The sequence below is a fragment of the Mustela erminea genome, chromosome 7 (genome assembly GCF_009829155.1).
Source record: "Mustela erminea isolate mMusErm1 chromosome 7, mMusErm1.Pri, whole genome shotgun sequence".
NCBI lineage: Eukaryota > Metazoa > Chordata > Mammalia > Carnivora > Mustelidae > Mustela > Mustela erminea.
In genome coordinates, this window is record NC_045620.1 from 96,361,917 (window position 1) to 96,385,785 (window position 23,869).

Here is a 23,869-nt window from a genome sequence, read left to right on the forward strand (position 1 = left end):
AATCTTCTGCATCCTACCCTCTCCACTCTTGCACTTATGTGCCTGTCTCCCCCAATAAGATGTAGCTTCCACAGGCATAAGGACATAAACTTTATTCATCTTGGTGCGTATTGTTCCCCTAACATGGTATGTGACTAGACAGCCATGCTCAATAAATATCAAATGGGACAGAAATGGGCTGATTGCTGAAACTCTGAGCTAAGACAATTCCTGTAGCAAAGAGCGAGGCTGAGAGGTACCTCTTGCCTTCAAAGAAGGGTCTAGTGGCAGAATCAATTTGAAGCAACCTGAAGGTTAGCATCTATGGTTTTGCTGTCCATGGGCAGACCATGGACACTGGTAGTGGAGGAGGACACTCACACGGGGCAAGTTGAGAGAATCAGCTTGGTTGTTTGATACTGTTCAGCCAGACTTGAACAGTATCAAAATCCAGGTTATAAAAAGTTCAGTGGAGTATTAAAATTAACCTTTGTGTGCATGATGTGATCCTGCAAAGCAGGTCAGAGGATCTAAATAGATGACAAATACGTGATCTACAGGCTTTGCAGGAATGCATCCAGAAAACTCCCTCCCCATAACTTCCTTTTCTTAAAATAATGAAATAGTACCAATCCCTGTAGCAACACTCAATGACTACCTTATGTTTTCTACATTCGTGGGTGAAAGTGACTATTTACCTGTGGGATGGTAAATGTGTTTAAGAAGGGGCGCCTGGGTGGCTCAGTGGGTTAAGCCGCTGCCTTCGGCTCAGGTCATGATCTCAAGGTCCTGGGATCGAGTCCCGCATCGGGCTCTCTGCTCAGCAGGGAGCCTGCTTCCTCCTCTCTCTCTGCCTGCCTCTCTGCCTACTTGTGATCTCTCTCTGTCAAATAAATAAATAAAATCTTTAAAAAAAAAAAAATGTGTTTAAGAAAAGAATACCCACCCCCCACCCCCCCTAGTTTTCATGAAGAAGACTATGCTCTGCTCTCTAATTCTGTTTGCAGATCATGATGTCAGAAATTTTTAAAAGGAAGAGAATGCAAAGGGAAGGAGAAGGAGTTGGAGCTCAGGGAGGGTGCAAGAGAGGTCTGTCAAAAGTTGCCCAGCAACAGACAGAACTGCCTCAGTTGAGTCGAGGTAATGGCTGTATCTTTGTCCCTGTCCCAGGCCTTCCTTGAAGGCTGTGGCCACAGAAACCCCATGAGGCCATCCAAAGTACAGTGCTATGGGCAGTACCTCTCAGGAATATGTTGCCTTCCTATTGCGTAGCAAATCACAGAAGAAATATGGAATATTTGGTTCATTAGATTGTTTTCCTCATGATGAGACTGTGATTATGACTTTCAGTGAGGAAGACCACAGATGAATAAATCAGTCTAAAACATGTTTACTCAATGTAGATATAGATGGCTACATATAGAAATACTTATAGATAAGTGTCTATAAGGGGTTTAGTAGACACACGTAGCTTTTTTTTTTTTTTTTAATTAATTTGACAGACAGAGATCACGAGTAGGCAGAGAGGCAGGCAGAGAGAGAGGAAGGAAAACTGGCTCCCTGCTGAGCAGAGAGCCCCATGCGGGGATCCATCCCAGGACCCTGGGATTATGACCTGAGCCGAAAGCAGAGGCTTAACACACTGAGCCACCCAGACGCCCCAACACACATATAATCGTGATGTCATGTTGGTAGCTTATGTAATGAGAATGACACTTTATGTCCATGGTTTTCTACTCAACAACCCATTATCCCAGTCTAATCATGAGAAAACATCAGACAAATCTTAAGTTAGGGTTATTTTTACAAAATACCCAACCAGTACTCCTCAAAATTCTCATCAAAAATGAGGAACATTGGAGAAGCTGCCACAGCCCAGAGGAGCCTTGGGAGTTACGATGACATCCTGGAAGGGATCCTGGAACTGATAAAAGACCTTACATAAAAATGAAGGAATAAATAAAGTATGTACTTTAGTGCCAGCAAATAAACAAATAAACAAAAAAGGTTCCTTAAGAATGTTGAAGTCTTTCTAATTTTTTTCAAATCTTTACCAGTGTATAATATGATTTGGAGAATGAATCTACCTTAGTATTTAAGAAATAGTTAGTGATATGGTGGCTAGAATTTTTTATTTTCTTCAATTTCCAATTTCACGAGTGAGATCTTGTATTTTTGTATCTCTCCTTTGTGTCCCCCCCCCCCCCTTTTTACTGAAACTTTCAGTCTTTTAAGCTGGATGCATTAGACTCAGAAAACACTGTATGGAAAGAACATAAAAATCCTTAAAGTAAGGAGAAAAAACTTATTTCATGATCATTTAAACTGTGATGAAAATATGAATGTTTGATAAGTGACATTTTTAACATCCTTCTCAGCAAACGAAAAAGAATCCAAATAGCAATGGTAAGAAAACATTATTTTTCAATTGGTATATTAGTTAGGAAAAGCTGAATGCTTAATAAACACTCACCCACACCTCATTTTAGTATATTCCAATGCAGGCATGTTCAACACAAGCATTTCTATTTGGGTGACTGTTTATTGAGGTGCCTTAGAGACTTAGCCACTTTCTATTCATGGCTCATCCATCCCCTAGCTCCTTGGCATCCTTTCTTTCTGGCATCCCAGCAAGAAAGGAAGTGGGTGTAGGGGAAGGTCCGTGCTGAAGATTTTTTGTAGCCAAGTCTGTAGAGGATACCTCACTCGCACTCATATATAAACTAAAAGTTCTTGTATAATAGAAGGAGACTAATTTTTAATGAGGCATTATCCTTTCTTAGAATAGCATCCCTTTTTATCTGCCCACTAATTCTGTAACTCACCAACAACTGACTGAGAGCTAGGACTAACAGTAGTTTAATAAATATTGTTGCAAAGCCATCTTAATAGGTTTTTATTGTTTTGAAATAAATAAGCCTTTGGGGGGTCATTGTAGGAGATAGATTCTTGTGAATTGTTGGCTATCATCATTTTGTTTTTTACAAGAGCTTTTGGTTGTTGTAGAGCTAAGGATGGTGTATTAGCTACTGTATACAAAGATGCCATCCTGAACGTTGTGCGTGTATTTGACATTTTTCTTTTCTTTTTTTTTTTTAAAGATTTTATTTATTTATTTGACAGACAGAGATTACAAGTAGGGAGAGAGGCAGGCAGAGAGAGAGGAAGGGAAGCAGGCTCCCCGCTGAGCAGAGAGCCCAATGCGGGGCTCAATCCCACTACCCTGAGACCATGACCTGAGCCAAAGGCAGCAGCTTAACCCACTGAGCCACCCAGGCGCCCCACTTGACATTTTTCTAATGGTGAGACATTTTGAGACATTTGTGCTCATCTACATCTCGTGTAGCTGACTGCTGCATTCCTGGGAGGCTTACCAGCATTATCCATACAGACTCAAGCATGAATGACAAAAGCAAGTAGTCCTTGAAGAGTTTTAACCAGTGACTTAGGAAAGAAAACAGTGAGCCAGGTTAACCAGCCTTCTATGCTTCCAAGATCTTGTAGAGTCTCTCCCTTCCCAGTTCAACCATTCCTTCTATTCTAAGTAAACGCTGATGATAATATCATTCTAATATATCCTAAGCCTGAAATGTGCATGAATCTGGACATAAACAATCTCATAATCATTACAAACTTAACAAGTTCTGTCTTTTATATGTGATTTTTAGGTTCAATATGGAGATAGGGAAAATTACTAAAATTATTAGGATGTAGACCTTTAATCTTAAGTAACTCATTTCCACTATTATAGACAAGCATGCAAAAAAATGAGATGCATAGGTATAGTCTACAAATAAATATTGTGTGTAAATACACACAATAAAAATATTTAAATAAATATTTATAAATTGATAATAGAAGAAAAGCAAAATTAGTTTAGGCTTAAAAATATATGAGAGGGCTGAAAGATTAATCTCACCATGTTTTTAGATTGCTTCCAGTTTTGCAATAAATGTTATTAGGGCTTTGACAAAAACTGGACCAATCCATGGTCTCAGGCACATTCTTAATAGTAGCTCCATAATTTGACTTTCCTTAGTTGTGAAAGAATTCTTGAGCCGTATGGAAGAGAGCTCCCTCCCCCACACTCCCTCTCTCTCCTTCCTCACTTGCTCCCTTCCTGTTTTCCTTACTTTCCTTCTACAACTTTTCAGGGGAACTCCCAAAATATGTTTTAATTTTTTTTTTCCATAGCAAATGTGAGGGAAGCTCTAGTCAAGTCTGGTTTATAAAAAGAAAAGATTATTCTCTGAGTTCTGAGGGAGGATAGACAGTTTTAAACAGAAACGAGAAAGAGATTGGGGATTCAGATGGATATGAAAATAGCTATATTCATTAAGTAGAGCTATGCAAACAGCTGTAAATTTGGATAATAAGCAGGGGAAGATATTTGAATTTCATTAGGCTTTTTTCTTCTACAGTTAGCAAATATCTCACCTTCTAAAATTACTTCAATTGTGATTCACCACAATAATCATGTAATTAAAATTGAAGAATGTTTACCAGGTGAGGAAAGTTGATGAAAGGAGCCAGGAGAAGGGTTTGGGAAATGTGAAAAGAAGAGCAACTCAGGGAACACATTGCATTTTGGAAGATATTTTAGGAAAGGTAATGTGGGGGAGGATTTCAATCAAGTAACTGCTATTGGTTCAAGACTAGCATAGGGAAGCTAAGTCACCAGGATGTTTTTGGTGGTGAGCGTTAATTAGTTAATTCAATCAGTATTGATTCAAAATCTATTGTGCTTTTCCTTCTGCACCAGATCCTGGGAGAGTAATCGCTGGGGACATGGTTTCTGTACTCAGAGCATATACTCTAAAGGAGAGATAGAAATAAAACAATTAAGTGTAATTATGATGGGAACTATGGAGTACTGTGGAGTATTAATGTGTGGGTATGTGTGTGGGGTGGGGGAAGGGATTTCTGACTCAAGCTGGGCATGGGGTCAGCTCTGTGACCCTTGTTCTTGCTTCAGGAGCCAAGTATGCATGAAATTACAGTGGAGCGTGATTATTATTCTTATGGCAAAATGTGCCATCTGCACTGAGAGTATATGAGAGTTTCAAGTTCATTCTAGATGAATGTGTCAGGGAAGGTACTCAAAAGGAAAAGCAGAAACCAAATCTGGAAGTAGAAACCAAGTCTGGAAGAATTAGCAAGTCTGCAAACTGACATATTTGAGAAGCCAATCTACAGTTCTTTTGAATAGAATATCAAAAGTTAGGAAATAACTTTAAGTAAATTAAGAATTGCTACAGTTTAACCTTGGTGGAGTGGTATTATAAAATGAGATATACAGAAAGGGCGAGGCTAATCAACAAAGGATCCTTTGGATCATATAATAGAGGCTCAATTAACATTTGTTTAATGTGTAAGTAATGGATTGTGATGTGATCTTTGCTATAATTGAGAAGTGGAGGGTTGTACCTCTTAAAATAAGCTCTTGTAAATGAGATACCTACACTTCTTTTAAAATATATATATGTGTGTTTGTTTCTCTCACTGAGGGAGTAGGTCCATATTCCTGGGCTGAGAAATCAGTGTACTGACGCCTGATGAGTGATTAAAAAATATAATAAAATAGAAAAGAGCATCTGAAAAAGTAGCTGCTATGAAAGTAGATATTTCAGTTGTATAGATTATTTGCTCTTAACAGTAGAGCATCAAACTATAACAAGCAAAAATTTATAGAACTACTAGGAGAAATAGATGAATCCACTCTCTCTCAGAAAGGGGCAGATATAGCAGACAGAAAATAAGTAAGGACATACTTGAACTCAACAATACCATCAATTAACTGGATATAATTGAAATCTATAGTCTATTTCATCCAACAACAGCAAAATACATATTATTTTTAGGCTCACATGGAATATTTGCCAAGATAAACCATATTCTGGGCCACTAAAGATACACTAACAAATTTAAAACAATAGAAATCATGCAGTATTTGCTTGCAGACTATAATGGAATTTTAAAAATTCAAAAAAACAGAAAGATGACTGAAAAATCCCAAAATATGTGTGGATTAAATAGTACACTTTTTAATGATACATGGGTCAAAGAAGAAAGAAAATATTTTGAAAGAAATGAAAATGAAGATACAACTTATCAAAATTTGTGGGATCTAGTGAATGCAGTGTTTAGAGAGAAATTTGTATCATTGAATCTATAGATTAGATTCTATATATTAGAAAAGAAGAAAGATATAAAATCAATAATCTAGGTTTCCACCTTAGGAAACTAGAAAAAGAAGAGCAAATCTCAGTTAAATCAAAAGTAAAATAAAAGAAATAGTAAGAGGGCGTCTGGGTGGCTCAGTGGGTTAAGCCTCTGCCTTCAGCTAAGATCATGATCTCATCAGGGTCCTGGGATCGAGCCCCGCATCATGCTCTCTGCTCAGCGGAGAGCCTGCTTCCTCCTCTTTCTTTCTCTGCCTGCCTCTCTGCCTACTTGTGATCTCTGTCTGTCAAATAAATAAATGAAGTCTTAAAAAAAAAAAAGAAATAGTAAGAATTAGAGCAGAAATCAATGAAATTGAAAATAGAAAATCAGTAGACAAAATCAATGAAACCAAAAGGCAGTTCTTTGAAAGATCAATGAAATTGATACACCTCTAACTAGGCTAACTAAGAAAAACAAGGAGAAGACATGAGTCACTAATACTAGAAATGAAAAAGGAGACTTTGCTACAAATCTTACAGAAATTAAAAGAATAGTAAGGGAATATTATGAATAATTCTATGCCCACAAATTTGTTAATCTAGATTAAATAGACCAATTTCTTGAAAGACACAAACTGCCAAAATTCTCACAAAAAGAGATGACCTGGATAGTCCTATCTATTAAAGAAATTGAATCAATAATTAATAACCTTATTGAATTAATAATTATTAATATTCTAAAATGGAAAGCACAGATCCATATGGATTAACTGTTGAATTCTACTATACATTTAAAGAAGAAATGATACCAATTCTCTGTAATCACTTTCAGAGGATAGAGGCAGAGAAATACTACCTAATGAATTCTGAGGCCAGGATTACCCTAATACCAAAGTCAGACAAAGAGGTTATAAGGAAACTACAGATCATTATCTCTTTTGAACATGAAGATGCAAAAATCCTCAAAAAACTTAGCAAATTGAACCCAAAAAACTGTAAAAAGAATTATACACCATGGCTAAATGGGATTTCATCCAGATATGCAAGGCCTGTTCAACATTCAAAAGCCAAATAATGTGATCCATCACATCAAAAGACTATAAATGAAAAGACACATGATCAAAATGATAGATGCAGAAAAGCCTTAGACAAAATCCAACATCTATTTATAATAAAAACTCTCAGTAACTAGGAATAGGGGAGAACTTCTTCAACTTGATTAAGAATAGCTATAAAAAATCTACTTTGATATCATACTTATCAGTGAGAAGATGGACGCTTTCCCACTAAGATCAGGTACAAGGCAAGATGTACCCTGTCACCACTCCTTTTCAGTATCTTATCAGAAGACCTTGTTAATGCAATAAAGCAAGAAAAGAGAATAAAGTGTATACAGATTAGAAAGGAAGATATAAAACTATCTTTGTTCACAGATAACATGATCATCTATGTGGAGAATCTGAAAGAATTGACCAAAAAACCCATCCTGGACTAGAAATTACAACAAAGTTGCAGAATATAATGTTAATATACAAAAGTCATTTGCTTCCCTATATACTGACAATGAGCAAGTGGAATCTGAAATTAATAACACAGTATCATTTACCTTTGTACCCATAGATGAGAAATACCTAAGTATAAACGTAATGAAATATGCATGAGATATATATGAGGAAGCTATAAAACTCTAAAGAACAAAATAAAAAGACTAAGTAAATGGAGAGAATTTTCTATTTTCACAGATAGAAAGACTCAGTATTGTCAAAATGTTCATTCTTCCCAACTTGATCTATAGATTCAGTCCAGTCCCAGTCAAAATCCTAGCAAATTGTTTTATGGATATTGATTAACTTATTCTAAAGTTTGTATGGAGAGTCAAAAGACATGTAGTAGTTTTCACAGTGTTGAAGAAGCAGAATAGGGCGCCTGGGTGGCTCAGTGGGTTAAAGCCTCTGCCTTCAGCTCAGGTCATGATCCCAGGGTCTTGGGATCGAGCCCCGCATGGGGCTCTCTGCTCAGCGGGGAGCCTGCTTTCCCCTCTCACTCTCTGCCTGCCTCTTTGCTGACTTGTGATCTCTGTCTGTCAAGTAAATAAATAAAATCTTAAAAAAAGAAATGTTTGAAGAAGCAGAATAAAGTTGGAAGACTGAGGCTAACCAATTTCAAGACTTATTATAAAGCTATAATAATTAAGACAGTGTTGGTGTTGGTGAAACACTAGCTAGATAGATCAATAGAATAGAATAGGCAGCCTGGAAGTAGATGTCTATAAATACAGTCAATGATTTTTTGCAAATGGGCAAAAGCATTACAATGGAACAAGGATAATTTCTTCACAAAATGGTGCTAGAACTAGACGGGGCCATGAAAAAAATAAAAAAGTGAATCTAGATGAAAAGCTTATACTGTTCATAAAAAAATCAGCATGAATTATAAACCTAAAACACAAAACTATAAAACTCCTGGAGGATGACATAGAAGTAAACCTAGATGATCTTGGGTGTGGTGATGAGTCTTCAGATATGACACCAAAAGCACAATCCATGAAAGAAAGAAAGAAACTGAGCTGTATTAAATTTTAAAACTTATCTCCAAAAAACAATATTAAGAGAAGACAAGCCATAGACTGGAGGAAAATATTTACAAAACCGAGAACTGATAAATAACTCTTATCCAAAATACACAAAGAACCCTTAAGACTCAATCATAAGGGAACAAACAATCCAAATAAAAATAGGCCAAAGACCTTAATAGGCATTCATCAAAGAAATTGTACAGATGGTGGATACATTTATGAAAAGATGCTCCGCATCATATGTCATCAGGGAAACGTAAATTGAAACAGCAGTGACATACCAGTAGAAGCCTATTGGAATGGCCCCAGTCTGGAAGACTGAAAACACCAAATGCTGGTGAGGAGGATGTGGAACAGTGGGGACTCATTCATTGCTGGTGGTGCTGCCCAATGGTGCAGTGGCTTTGGAAGATACTCTGGCTGTTTCTTAGAAAACGAAACCTACTCTCACTGTAGGATTCAGCCATTGCACTGCTTGGAATTTAGTCAGAGGAGCTGAAAACTCATCTACAAAAAAACCTGCATAAGGGTGTTTATGACTGCTTTATTCATAATTGCAGAAACTTGGAAGTAACCAAGGTATCTTTCAGTAGATGAATGGATAAGGGAACTGTGATACATCCAGGCAATAGAATATTGTTCAGTGTTAAAAGGAAATGGATAGGCCATGAAAAGGTATGGAGGAAACTTCAGTGCATCTTGCTAAGTGAAAGAAAGCCATCTGAAAAGACTACATTATGATTCTAACTATTTGGCATTCTGGAAAAGGCAAAACTGTGGAGAAAATAAAAATACCAGTAATTGCAGGGAGGGGAAAAGGGGAGGGAGGGAAGGGAGAGGTAGAGTTGAATAGGTGAAGCACAGGGCATTTTTAAGGCAGTGAAAATTCTCTGAATGATATGTATATGTCATTATACATTTGTCCAAACTCATAGAATGTTCAACACCAAGAGTCAATCGTAAGGTAAACGATGTTATTTGGGTTATTATGATGTGTCAGTGTAGTTTCATCCTTGGTGGAAAAATGTTCCATTCTGGTGAATGAGGTTGTTAATGAGGTTGCATTGGTGGGGGACAAGATGTATGTAGGAAATCTCTGCGCCTTCTTCTCAATTTTGTTGTTCATCCAGAGCTGCTCTAAAAAATAAAGTCTTAATGAAAAATAAAATAAAATAAAATATACCTAAATTAAAGTTAAAGAAATATTATACATTGCCTGAAAACCCTAAGGTTAGCAGTATTCATCCAATATTATTATACAACTAATGCAGAATGAATACAGTCTTCTACTTTTCTTTTTCTCTTTTAAGTATGTGTTAGATATAAATATTCCCAGCAGAAGGATTGTGCCTTATTTTCTATATAGTGGGAAATGCTTTCATCTTCCAGGAAATGGAGATGTTTTAATTTGCGTCATTTTCTAATTTATAAGCCTATAAAAATGTGGAATAAATAAAAACGAGTTTTCTAAGTTAATAAATACATGCATACACTGAATTATTGATTTAACTGATACATTAATTTTAAATGTCTCCTGTATATCAGTCACTGGGCTTGGTTCTGGGAGTGTGAAGATGAGAGAGACTCCGCTTATCTGAGGGAGGGACACATAAATATAGAATTAATGAGTAAGTACTTGTGCCATATACTCAAAACTCTGCGTGATGTGAAACAAAAAACATGGAATACAGAAAACAACATGCTTTTTTTTGAGTCATGAAAGAGCAGTGGGTGTTTGTCTACTGGGCAAGAGAGAGGCAAACAGAAGGTACAGTTCTGCATAACCCTATGTGTGTAGGTGGGCATATGTGTCCTAGGAATATGGAGTTGGTGTGCGTACGTGTGTATATTTGGAGTACTGTGGAGGTAGGAAAGGTGTGGGAAATGAGCGTGCATCAGGAAAGCACAATGCAAGGGCCAGGAGGGTCAGTGTGGACAGCTAGGCAGAGCTAGATGCTGAAAAGCCCTGTGTGTTAGGAGGTGACGGCAAATGGCTGAAGGACAGGTAGGAAGACAACAGCAGAGTCTTGTTTAAAACATTTGCTCTGGAGACCCTTAACGCTAGGCAACAAACTGAGGGTTGCTGGAAGGGAGGTGGTGGGGAGGATGGGGTAACTGGGTGATGGGCATTAAGGAGGGCACTGGATATAATGAGCACTGGGTGTCCTATGCCAAATGATAAATCACTGAACTCTACCTCTGAAACTAATAATACTCTGTATATTAATTAATTGAATTTAAATTAAAAAATGTCAAGAAAAAAAGATTTGCTCTGGGGGGAGTGTGGTAGGTTAAATGGAGAGATGACAGAGGAGGGAGATAGAGATTATACTAAGGAAATTTTCCAGAACACATAGATAAATACTCTATCGATAAAAACCTTCCATGTTTCATACATTTTTGCATAGGTCCTGAATGTGATTCTGAGTTCAGTGAAGATGTGTAGTTTAGATGTAGATTTTCCAAGATCTCCTGTCTTTTGCTCTTACCTTCTGTGTACCTGCTCCTCTTCAGAACTGCTTCAGATGTTCTGGGGGCTGTAGCTCGGGGAATGTGTTTTGGCCTTACCATCTTGTGAGAGCACCACTCCAACATGAAGGAAAGAGTTACAAACTTGCTTCTAAAGATATAGATGGTTTTGCCATCAAATAAAGAATGTGTTGTTTCAAAGAAACAGATTTCTTCCAACTCTAAAAAGCCTGTGGTTCTTAATTATTTCAGCAGCAGCTTCCCGTCTGCCTTAAGTCACAAAAACATGTGATTCTGAGGAGGGAAGCAGCTCCAGAGTCATCTGAAATATGCCAGGAGGGTTCGACACACACAGTAATAAGGCTACACACATCCATGTTCTCAGAGCTACTTTAGGGGGAAGTTTGTGGGATGATTATCATTCTGTGAAAACCCGGTACACCACTGCCTGCCGCCTCCTCCTAGAAACACATTTCCCGTGGGTGTCTGACAAATCTGGTTGAACAGATAAAGTGCAGTTTTGCTCTTACGAGCCTGCTTACATCCTAACGGCAATTCCATCACAGGTTAAATTCTATCTCCATAAACATATGGTCAGTCCCCCTGTTGTATCATGGCACTTCTCTATTAAATCTTATTTTCCATTGTTGGTATGAAAATGGAATTCCACTGTAGTGTACTTAGACAGTTAATCTTGTGTGTGTTAAATGATTTACAAGTTTTTCACTTAAGTTAACTCCTGGTCCAAACATATTCAATCCATGGTTTATGTTTGGAGTCTATTGTTAGTTTATTTAGTGTTTTACCTACACACTGTGAAAGTGTTAACATTTCTTGCTCAAGGTTTTTGATACTCGATGTCTTCAAAACATGCTGTTCGATACAGACATTATACTTAATGAGGGGAAACATACTGTTCCTTGAATAGCCTTGACACTGTGCCAGATCATAAAGATGTTGTAATATGTAATGACGAATTCTTTCCTCAATAAAAATGACTGTGTATCTCCATAGCATAGACTTATTAAAAATAGAATATTCATTTTAAATAATTTGAGAAGTCCTTATGCAACTTAGTTGATATTTTGACTGAGGTTTTTCCTATTTCAAAAACACATCTAAAAAAATTAATCTAAGATTGATGATATTGCTTAAAATGTGGTGAAGTTGTCAGCTGTGGAACAAATTCGTTTTTTCTTTATAAAATTTTTTTTTGAAATCTAAGTACTTAGGGGCGCTTGGGTGGCTCAGTGGGTTAAAGCCTCTGCCTTCGGCTCAGGTCATGATCCCAGGGTCCTGGGATCGAGCCCCACATCGGGCTCTCTGCTCTGCAGGGAGCCTGCTTCCTCTTCTCTCTCTCTCTGCCTGCCTCTCTGCCTACTGGTGATCTCTGTCTGTCAAATAAATAAATAAAATCTTAAAAAAAAAAAAAAGAAATCTAAGTACTTAGGCTTTTAAAGAATTAATAAGGTTTCTCTTAAGAGTGGCCCAGATTGAATTATTTTTTTTGTTTCATAGAAGCAGTCCAAGTTATTCCTGCTGATTTCTCATTTTAGCCATGACTACCACTTAATTTGCTGTTAAGCTATTTTTCCCTGATGGAATTTTTCTTCTGTAGCTTTTAGATAAACTCTGACTTTCTATTTTCCACTATCACCAGATTCTTTATTAATTTTACTTGCTTCAACTTCACAATAAAAATCTTCTCATGAGTTCTTACTCTCTTGCCTTCTAGGTAATAGCTTCATCCTCTTTTCCCCTCTGTTAGGTTTATTCAGAAACCTAACAGCTCTGCCTTTGCAGTAGTCATGTGCATGGTGAAGGAGGTCACAAAAATTGACAGAAGCTGATCAGTGTACTGGAAACCCCACATTGGTTTCCCTTTGCACAGAGAACAGAGTCCACATTTTTGCCCTTGTTCTGTGAGCCCTCCTGAGACCTGCCCTTTCCAGTTCGCACATTCCATCTTCCCTACACCCATCTGTGTCCCAGCCACACTGGCCTTTGTGCAGTTTCCAAATATTATGAGCATACAAAAATAATGAGAATTGCGAGAATTATGTTTTATAAATGAGGTAAATTATTGGAAGTTGAATTTCAGAGGCAAAGCATATGAGAATTAAAATTTTTAATTCAAAAAAGTACAGTACCAGCTTCCTCTCAAAACTATTCATGCAGAAGAGTGAAGAGTATTTGTTCCCAAAACTGTACTGATGCTCTTTCAGAGGTTTTGATCTGGAGCACAATTTGGTGACCCCTTTTTTTTTTTTTTTTTAACATTAGGAGAAACTACCTTTGAGTTGATTAACTATTTTTTAAAAATTCTTGAGCACTTAACCCTTTGGCGTTATAGCTCCCGGAACTGCCTTCTGATGCCTGTTCCGGTGATGACTAGGCCAAGCAAGTGGTTATGGGAGTGGAAAGCTGGAATGGAGAGACGGAAAAGTCAGAGACCTGGCAGATGGTTTAGAAACAAGGACTTTGAGGTCATCAAGAATAATACCAGAAGTTAGGGTAGAAAAGAATGTTGCCAGATCCTGGAGGTATCAGTGACCCAAGTGGATCGAATTCCAGGATCTTGATAGACCAGGAAGGAGGAGAGGCTGCTAAAGGGAAACGCACTTGGCATCTGCTTGTACGGGTGTTTTAATTTTCTGTATTTTATGATGTTTTCACATCTTGGTGCCTTGCAAGTCCTGGAGAGACTGTTCCTTTCAGGGGTAGAAAATTCCTAAAGAAAAACAGTTTGCCAGGAGCTTGCCTTTCAGATGTATCCCAGTCACTTCAAAGCCCGTATCTGCCTCCGTCTCTTTTAACTCACATATCAAGCCCCCATCTCTCCTGCCCCAAATTACCCTAGGACCAAGTACCACACAGCTAGAGACCACACCTGTAGTTCAGAGCCTACTGAAATTATCCATTCCTAAACGCACTCAAATTTACCTATCCTGCCCAACCCATGTCTTCCCTCCGAAGCCACAGTAAAGGCTCCGGGACATGCTCTTCTCTTCTTCCCTTTCTGCCTCCTGACTAACCCTGCTGCTTCCCCATGTGGCCCTACAAGGTAAAGAGACATGCCTCTTCCTCTTGGGAACTGTGAGTAATAAATCTTCTTTCAATGGCATTAACCTCTGTATGTCATGCTTCAGTCACCTGTACGTATTAAATCCCAGGCACATTGACAACAACGAGGAGATCCTGCATGTGTCTACCTATAAAGAATCGGGCAGGAAAATTCAATAAAATGGCCTCCTGTGCATCTGTTATAAACAGATAGTACAGAAACACATTAGCATTGAAAATGGTTTACTATATGAAAGACACAACAAACAAAACAGATTGTTTAAAATCGTGCACACGCTGAACCCAATTTTAAAGAAAAACTTTCAACATGCATAGTAGGAGACACAGAAACAAATAGTCTGTCATAAAATATACGCCAGGGTGGAAAGGGTGGAATTTTATTATTTTTTTTTCTATCTGTATTTTCTAATGCTTTCCCAATTATGATGAATCATTTTGTATGATTCAAAGTCTATTTTAAAAGTGGTGTCGCTTACCCAACTTTTGCCTCTTTTGGGTATTAGAGCCTTGGTTGTGGTGACAGAAGAGCCACTGCTTCTGGGTATATACACAGTAAACAGTGCTATATGAGTAGGCATTCAGCTTTTTTCTAGAACCTAATATTTGTTTTAAAAAAGATTTATTTATTTAGGGAGAGTAAGAGAGAGCGTGCACATGCAAGAGTGGGAGGGGGAGGGGAAGAGAGAGAGAATCTCAAGCAGACTCCCTGCTGAGCACAGAGCCCAGTGCGGGGCTTGATTCTAAGACAGTGAGATAATGACCTGAGCTGAAACCAAGAGTAGGGTGTTTAACTGACAAGCCACCCAGTCACCCCGCCAAACATATATATTTTTTGTGGTTGGGGGGATGGCTGAGTTTTTCTCTAAACTGAGAATTACGTACATTTTACCGTATACATCAATAGATAAAGTATGAATAATCTGTAGTATATTTGGCTAACAATTTCTACTTCTTCACTGAAAACTGGTTAAAACCCTTCACTGTGCAGGCTGTTTATTTTTCTGGTTGTGCGCTTTTCATCTAGGTTGTACGATCTTCTTTTGTCCCATGGCATGTTTTGTTTTGGTTTTTTTCCTGCTGCATTTTGTCAGGGCCCCGAGTTTCTCTGGTGTATTTTCTCAGCATTCCCTATAAGCATATTCATTTTGGAGGTTTGCCTTTCTTCCCATATGCTGTGCTCAGTATGCTATTTGCCTTATGTGTTAACTCCTAATTTTGCTTTTATCTTTCTGTTCCACCAAATAGCTTTGTTGATCTGGGTGTGTAGTCCTGTGTGTATTCTGTCTGCCAGCTATATGCCTGTTAGGATCAGTGTCCTTTCTACACCCATGAGAGGAATATTTCACCCTGTTTGTGTGGGTGGGGTCATTCATACTTGGAGTTCAAGTTGAAATGACCTTCGAACTGTTCAGGGTCTCAGAACCACTGCATATCTCCCAGGCAGTGGTACATTAGCATCATTTGCTATTGTTACCATGGGGTTGTTACATAGCAAATCAGTTTCATATATGCAACGCAACCATTATAGATAGTAGAGGAGTTGGTGGCACTTTTTACTGAATATTTAGGAGAGCTTTAGGTGGTTTTGTTTTAGAATATGCAAGAAATCCCAGCTTTCAAAGAATATGAGAGGATTTAATAAACTGGAATACTATTTGTGACATGTGAAGTTTAGAGCACCTTAATGCCTCCCTCTTACTTCCTTATCTACTCTGTAAAGGTGAGGGGGGTAACAGTAGGCTCAAACCAGAGAATTTGAAATGCTGTTTGGTTATTTTCTAAGTAAGGTCTGAGCCACTTCTTCATCCTCCTGGATTTATTGAAGCAGTACATAGTCTGGTTTTCCAAATAGTTGTTAGTTTTGTAGTCTCTTGATTAAAATAACAATTTTTGGTAAATTATGATTTGTAGGAACGGTGGCATATACCACTGAGGATAGATTTGTTTTATATCCCTTGAATTGTTCTTTATGCATGCAATTTACATGTTTTAAAACCCATGTAATTTTCATGTTTCAGCTGACTATATAGTCAAGGTTATATATTTCTTGACTGTGAAACAATTACAGTGGTTTCAGATGCACATGTTTTTCTTTCAAGTTTAGATCTCTCTACTATAGTATAGATCTCTCTACTATGAGCCAAATTTAATTCCTTTGAATAAAATATTTTAAGGTTTTTTTATTAAAGCAAGAATTAGAATGATTATCATTATTTATAAAAAAATCACTTAATATAAAAGGAACCCCAAAGAAATTATAATCACTCTGTAAAATTGAAAATAGGAAACACTTAAAAATTCATGAGTATAAAATAAAATATGCTTCAATAAAAATTGTGTGCAAAGCCAATTTGTATTTTAGAGCAGAACTTGGAATATTGTATAAGCATTTAAGCAGTTTTCCAAAACAGAAAATTGTAGTTTACATAAACAGCCCCAAAGTAATGATAAATATATTTCCTCTAATCAATCAATAAATGTCTAACGAGGATCAATAGTGTGTCCAGCATTATGCTTTTAGTTTGCTGCTCACCTGGGGAGGTGAATTCTTCAAACTTGTGATGGTAGGTGCAATCCAAAATCCAATTCATGTGGCTCAAGGTACGGCACACAGTTAAGGGTTATCATAATGAATATGAGTAATATTTCTCAAAAGGATCATTATGGCATTTTGGGTGGGGTATTCTTTGTTGTGTAGAACTTTAGCATTGTACACCATTAACCCTGGTCCTGTAGAACTCCACAATGATCAGGACATCCAAAATGGCCCCTGGAAAATATTTCTGAGTGATATAGCCCCTCATTGAGATCTGCTGGTATAGAGCAGATGCTGGCAAACTTTTTTCTGTGAAAAGCCAGATACTAAATATTTTCACTTTTGTGGGCTATGCAATCTCTGTTACAACTACTCAACTCTGCTGTTATAGCAGGAAAGCAACCACAGACAATCAAAAAAAGAGTGGCTGTGTTCCAGTAAAGCTTATTTATGAAAGTACTTTATGGGCAGATTTAGCCTACCGCTTATAATTTGCCAGCCCCTTCATATGTAGGGCAAGTCCATGGATTTCAACACAAGGAATGCTATTTGAAATTTATCAGTAGTGGTTTATCCATCAGATGGATTTTGGCTGCAAATAATATAAAATCATATCTACTCTTTCTAAAGACAGGATGGTTTCAGTCTTGGCTAATAGAATGTATTATTGTCATAAAAGACCAGAGTTCCTTCCTTTCTTCCTTCTACTTGATATCCTCAGCTGTTGTTATTATCTCCCCCCATTGTCAGAAATGAATGCAATAGTATCACGTGTAGTTATAATAGCATACAGGGGGAATAACGTGTCTGCCTCTTTTCAGGAAAACCTTTCCTGGAAGTCCCCCAAGTGACTTGGAATTCCACATAATTGCTATGGCACCATTATAATTCTCTTTCCTGGATTGGAGGAAGATCCAGACAAACCTGTGGATACATGCTATTTGAATCAATTGAGCTTGTGTTTAAGAGAAAGAACAGTAGGCTTTGAGGGAGTTAGTAGAAGAAGATGTCTGGGAGTTGCAGTATTTTTCATATTAATTATCTTCTGTTTTAAATATGTCTGTCTTCAGTGTTACTTGAGAAGCCTTTAGTTTTCCTCTGTGTCCCATCTAGTCAAAGGAGCATTTTGTGCCTGCCTGTCTTTGGCCAGAGAAGAGAGAGGAGTATAGACCAAGGTCCATTGATGACAGGTAATTTCTCTTCAGTACTGACAAGCCAGTATAAAGCCATGCTCTCTTGTTGTGAGGTCAGTAATACCAGTGTGCGAAAGATAGTATTTAAATTTAGTTACCAAAGCTTACTTGGTAGTCCTTAAGGGACATCTTAACTTAAATAAGCCCCCTAATAATCATATGTAGTTAGTATATTATCTTGTTTGTATTACAGGAACTGAAAATAATTTGTTGAGAAACATTCTCATGGAAATCTTATAATTATTTATTTTAGTGATAAAGGGAATACAGAAGACCATCTGGTTCTTTCAGACCTGTAAAGGTGCTGCCCTATAATTTCAGATGAAGCAGGTGATTTGCCAAGAGAATCATTTGGGTGGCTGGAAGGTAAAGATATAACTTAGAAACTCTTTTTTCTCACCTGATGTGCTGTGTTCCCTGCATTACACATAGCATTCCTGCAGCAAAGTACCAGCTTAAAAGATCTTATGCTTGTCAGTAAGAATGGCTGTAATTCAAGGTCTGAATTTTTTCCTGGAGTTCTTCCTGAATTTTGAGGTCTTTAAGCTGTCCATATAGGGGTTGAACAAATACCCTTGGATGTCCTTGTGTTTACTTTAATGACTTTTGAAGAATTACACTGTAGTATCTCATGGGTAAATTTGTTCAAGAGACCTTGTTTTGTATTTCCTTCTCATCATATCAGCTGGGAAGTGGTTGCCTTTTGTATGCCAATCATTTACTTATAGGTATATTCAAAAAAATATTAAATTCACAATCCTTCCCTCAAGGATCTCCACATTCTACTGTGAAAAAGACAAGTGAATGAACAATTAAAATATAGTGTGATTTATAGCCCAGTAGAGGGAAGGAAATGTGCTCTGAGAGCAGGTGTGGGTCTGAGCAGGTCAAGAAATGAAGCCCGAGTTGAGTCTCAAAGGATAACTGAGACTAAATCAAGTTAAGAAAATAGGGAAGGAGGTTTTTTTGCAGATGGAGTGACATGAGCAGAGGCTTAGAGGTGTCAGAGAATATGGAGTGTTTGAAGAATAGCTAGCAGTTCATCAAGTCCAGAGTTCAGAAAGACTGAAGATGGATGCTGAGTAATAAGTCTATACTGGAGGACAATAAGTATAATTGGAACTTTATCCTTAGGCGGTGGGAGTCATCAGAGGCTTTTCAACCCAGAGTGACATGATATAATTTATATTTCGGAAAAACCACTAAGGCTGCAGAATAGAGGAGCCATTCGAGGGGGCGAAGACGAACGGCAATGACAGTCAAGAGGCTGTTGCAGTGACCTAAAGAAGAAATGATGAGAGCCTTGATTAAGGCAGTGGGGACAGAGGAAAAAAGAAGTGATGTTTGTGAAATATGGGAGATAGAATTATTTTAGCCTTGAGCTTTTTGATCCAGGAGGTAAGAAAAAGGAGAGGACTTTAAAATGACTTCTCCATTTCTGACAGGGCTTGATAGATAGTGGTTCTAGTCATTGACATGTGTCTAAAGGAGTTGGACCAATTTGGGAGTGGGGAGAGGATGAGTTCGCCTTGAAATGTTTGGAAACCTAGTAAATGATTGCATGGAGGAGGCTGGAACTCACGCAGGAATTCTGAGCTAGAAAAATAGAGTTGGGAGTTTTTAGCATCATGTAAGCCGCTGACATGAATGAGGCTGCCCAGAGACTGGGTGTTGGAAAGGGAGAGACTAAGAACAAGGTGCCAAGGAGGGTAGAGAAAGACCAGGTGAGAGTGTTGTTCTTGAAGCCAAGGAAAGAGAACATAATAATACTATTAAATACTGCTGAGAGGTCCAGTAGGGTAAGAACTGAAAAGGGATCACTGGATCTTTCAAAGTGATATATTTATTTTTATTTAGGTAAGAAATATCTAATCATAATGTAAGTTGAAATATATGTGTATGTATACATACATACATGGTGAAAACATGTATATAGAAACAGATACAGATAGTGTATAATTTAAGAATTGCCCTAAATCCCATCGCCCAACATAACTACTGCTAAAATTTTGATATATATATTTCCAGACTTCTTCTATATGCAAATATATTCTCTATATCCAGATATGTCTATATATAACAAAATGAGTTCCTACTATAAAAATATAAAACACTGCATGAATTTGCTTATCATTCTTGCCCAGAGACCATGATAATCTTTTCCACATCTTTCCAATTTTAGTATATAAGCTGGAGAAGCACATGGTGTCCATTGAATTAAGCAACTAGAAGATCATTTGTAACTTTGCAAGGCAGATTTCAGTGGAATGGTGAGGGCAGTAACCAGATTGTTGTGGGATGGGGAATGGGTAGGTAGTGAGAAAATGGAAAAAGCATCCTAGACCACTCTTTCCAGAATCCAGGCTGTCGGGGCACAGGAAGTACAGAATGCCAAGAGAAGAGTACGATAGAGAAGGGAGTTTTTGTTTGTTTGATTCTGTTTTGAGGGGGTTTTATTTTTGTTTTTTGCTTGGATAAGAATTTTCACTGACTTGAAGGAACCAGAAAAGGGGGATAAATTGAGAATACAAAGGATAGGTTGCGATTCATAGAATAAAGCCCTAGGAGGCAGGATGAGGTATAGGAAGGTGGAAACAAGCCCCATCTTACAGTAAGGCAATTGGGAAGGAGGTGAGAGTGGAAAAAAAATATATATTGATTAGCTTGCAGTGATTACCTGAGGTAATTATGGTCACCTTAGAATGAAAGGGCTCATACCTACATATATTCAGTTATTTGCTGAAGACTTTTGGACATGCGTGAACAAAGAACTGCCATATTGGATCCTGATATCCACTTGTATCCTAAGAGTGGTGCCAAGAGATGCACGTTAGAAAGGTCTAGTTTTCTCTGACAAACTGAAATGTCAGGAACATTTCCCCAAATGTTTTAGTTACCTTACATCATCTGTTTGGGATCTACTATCCGTGTATTTCTGTGAAGCTTCTTGAAGATAGATTTTCTTAACTTGTCTGTCCCCTGGGACTTAACTACCTGCAAAGTAAAGTAGTTAATCTAGGGAAGTTGCATTGAATGTTGGGAAAAAAGATTTGAAACAAATCTTGGTTAAATTCTGTTAACCTTGGGATGATGACTGAGCATCTTGTGCTTTAGTGCCCTTATCTGTAAAATGGGGATGTGATCATATTGACCTCAGAGAAATGAGTGGATAGCATAAAGTGTTGTACGTGAAGTCCCTGAGGAACAGCTATTCAGCCTGAGTGATCAGCATGTTCTGGTGACCTCACCATTGCTTTCTCGGATACATCTTGTCTCTCGAGTGATCGAGGGCTCCCATTCAGTCCAGCACACCAGGATTTGATGATAGGAACATAAAACCATAAATAATGATAATAAACTTTTGCCAGTGGCTAGGTGTTTTCAATGAAGACGTTACTGTTGTGAAATGAGGAACTAAATGGAAAGAATTGCTACCTCACAATGTGCAGACTTAACAGAAACCCATATGCATTTCCTAAATGCTGTTGTACATTTTATTTTTGTATTTGCAAAAGCATATCACCTGAGGTGTTTTTCGGCTCATAAGCACATAGTTAGGCTTGTGACCAGAAAGGAAACCTGGTTTATTGTATCTATTTTTCACATAATATTTTCTTTATCAGCAAATGTAATAAGGGGATTTATCAGGGGCATGTATGCTGAGTACCACAGGTGCTCAGGTATCAGTTCTTGCTATAAAAGAATTCTAAGCAAATAGGATTGCTATATGTGTTATGACTTTTCAAGACTGACAATTCAATAGAAAGGGGCAAGGATAACAATGCAAAGGAATTATCTCCCATTTACTATAGTTCCCCTTGAATGCACAACACTGTCTGCTCACATTAGACCTGGTGAATAAGCCACTTCTGCTTGGGAGACTGAAAGAGATGGGGGGTAGAAGACTTCGATAATTTCTGAGTTTCTGCAACTTAATTCCTTATTAACTCACCAGCATATGTGTAAATTTAACTTTGACTTTTAAAATACAGTAACCCACTAGAGCTTACCTAAAAAATGCAAGTCCTTGAGTACTAATTAAGTATTCTTCTAATCACTTAACAATTTAAAATGGCTCTTACCTAAATATCTGCATTTTTTTGGTATCATATCTTAATATTATGATTACTTTGTTTTCTTGACTCTCTCTTTGACTTACTGGGATGCTTTTTCATAATCTGGTTCCTGTTGGTTTTGAGTACTTTTGTGGCAGCAAATCAAAGAGGAATTAATTATTTCCCCATTTTTCTGTTGCACAAACCATTCAATATTGCTCCATTGGTATGTACAAAATTTGGAAGTGCTGTTTGTTGCCTCTCTGTCTCCTAATCAAAGTGCCCTGTTGAAATGGGAAGATGATGGTCTTAGAGATGTGCCTTCTCAGCTGAGCTCACCTCTGAGCACTCCTCTTTTGAGGAATGGTTTCTGTTTTACATTCTGACAAGCTAAAGCAGTTTTCACCTCACACCAATGAGCATTAAGCAAGTCTGAAACGCCTTGATGTTTCCCATTGCTTCTGTCTGGGCCTTGTACTCTCTGGGTGGTTAGTAGACATGCATGGAATGAATGGATAGATGATCAAAGATAGAAGGAAGGAGGGACTGGAGCATGTGAGATTTCTTTCCTATAATAGTGAAGGCATCTGAGGGAGGAAAACCACTTTTAGTTTAGTTTTTCAGATAATTGGCATCTAAAGTGATGTGTTCTCAGTCGAAAAACCCTGCATAAAAGCATCAGTATTGTTATTTAGGTATCCTCATCTTTTGTGTGTGTTTGTGAGGCTTGAAGTTGGCAAAGAATCAAGTCCATGAATCCTCATAGCATTTTTATTAAATACCCAGCATTGTGCTAATCATTATGAAAGGGGCAGAGTCCCTGTCCCTGAGTGTATTAGGAGGACAAAAACTTGTATAAAGCAAATAGACAACAATATAGGCAATTTGTGTTCAAATTAAATACTGTGTAGTAGGCATTCTAATTAGATGGAATACAATGGAATTCAGGAAAAGGCCAAGTCACAGGACCTTCGGGACAAAAGGTAGTTTGGGTTGGTGAAGAGAAGGAAGACTTCCTAAAGCATATTGTGGTCCTTACCTGTAGAGCTTGCACAGTCCTTTGCAAAAAACTCCTCCAGTGGATCTTGGCAGTGAATGAAATATCAAAGCAGACCTCACTGGTTTGATGAAGGAAGCCCCAAGATTCTTTCTAAACAAAAATGTTTTATTATTAAAAGATAATAACTAAAAACTAGTGATACAGTTAAAATAAGCACTGAAACTGTATTTTTAAATATGTAAATTAAAAGAATCCTGAATATCAATTATGTTTTCTAAACAACACCAAAATATTTCTTGTTTTAGGTTGCTAGTAAATACAGAGAAAAGAATATCTTTGTAAAAGTGTGTCTATTACTCTCTAAGAAATGGACTCTACTATTGAAAAGATTTTTAAAATGATAAAAATTTGAAAAAAAAAAGGAAAAAAGATAATTATCTAAATCTTGTTTTATATGTGCCTACCTAATCAAACATTTTTGAAAGCTTATAGACCAAACACCCTATTTATTCTATAGATGATGGAAAAGAAGTAGGAGGCATCTGGGTGGCACAATCAATTAAGTGTCGGACTCTTGGTTTCAGCCAGGTCATGATCTTAGGGTCCTAGGATGGAGTGCCACACTGGACTCTACTCAGCATGGAGTCTGCTTGGGATTCTCTCTCTCTCTCTCTTCCTCTGCCCCTCCCACTCATGCTCTCTTTCTCTAAAAATAAATACATCAATTAAAACAAAGGAAAGAAGTAAAACATTGATTTTGTGTCCAATTTTTAACAATGAGTCACTTTAGAAAAAAGTAAACTCTTCTGTCACT

At 37.6% G+C, this 23,869-nt stretch overlaps 1 protein-coding gene and 1 non-coding gene across 5 annotated transcripts in view; one reads left to right on the plus strand and one right to left on the minus strand.

Moving 5' to 3' along the window:
- CTNNA2 (catenin alpha 2) overlaps window positions 1-23,869 on the plus strand; it is a 1,141,838-nt gene that overhangs the window by 111,944 nt on the left and 1,006,025 nt on the right. The gene's annotated exons all lie outside the window — the stretch shown is intronic.
- On the minus strand, window positions 20,100-20,202 carry LOC116596656. The gene has a single exon (XR_004288243.1). It is a non-coding gene; the product is annotated as a U6 spliceosomal RNA (small nuclear RNA).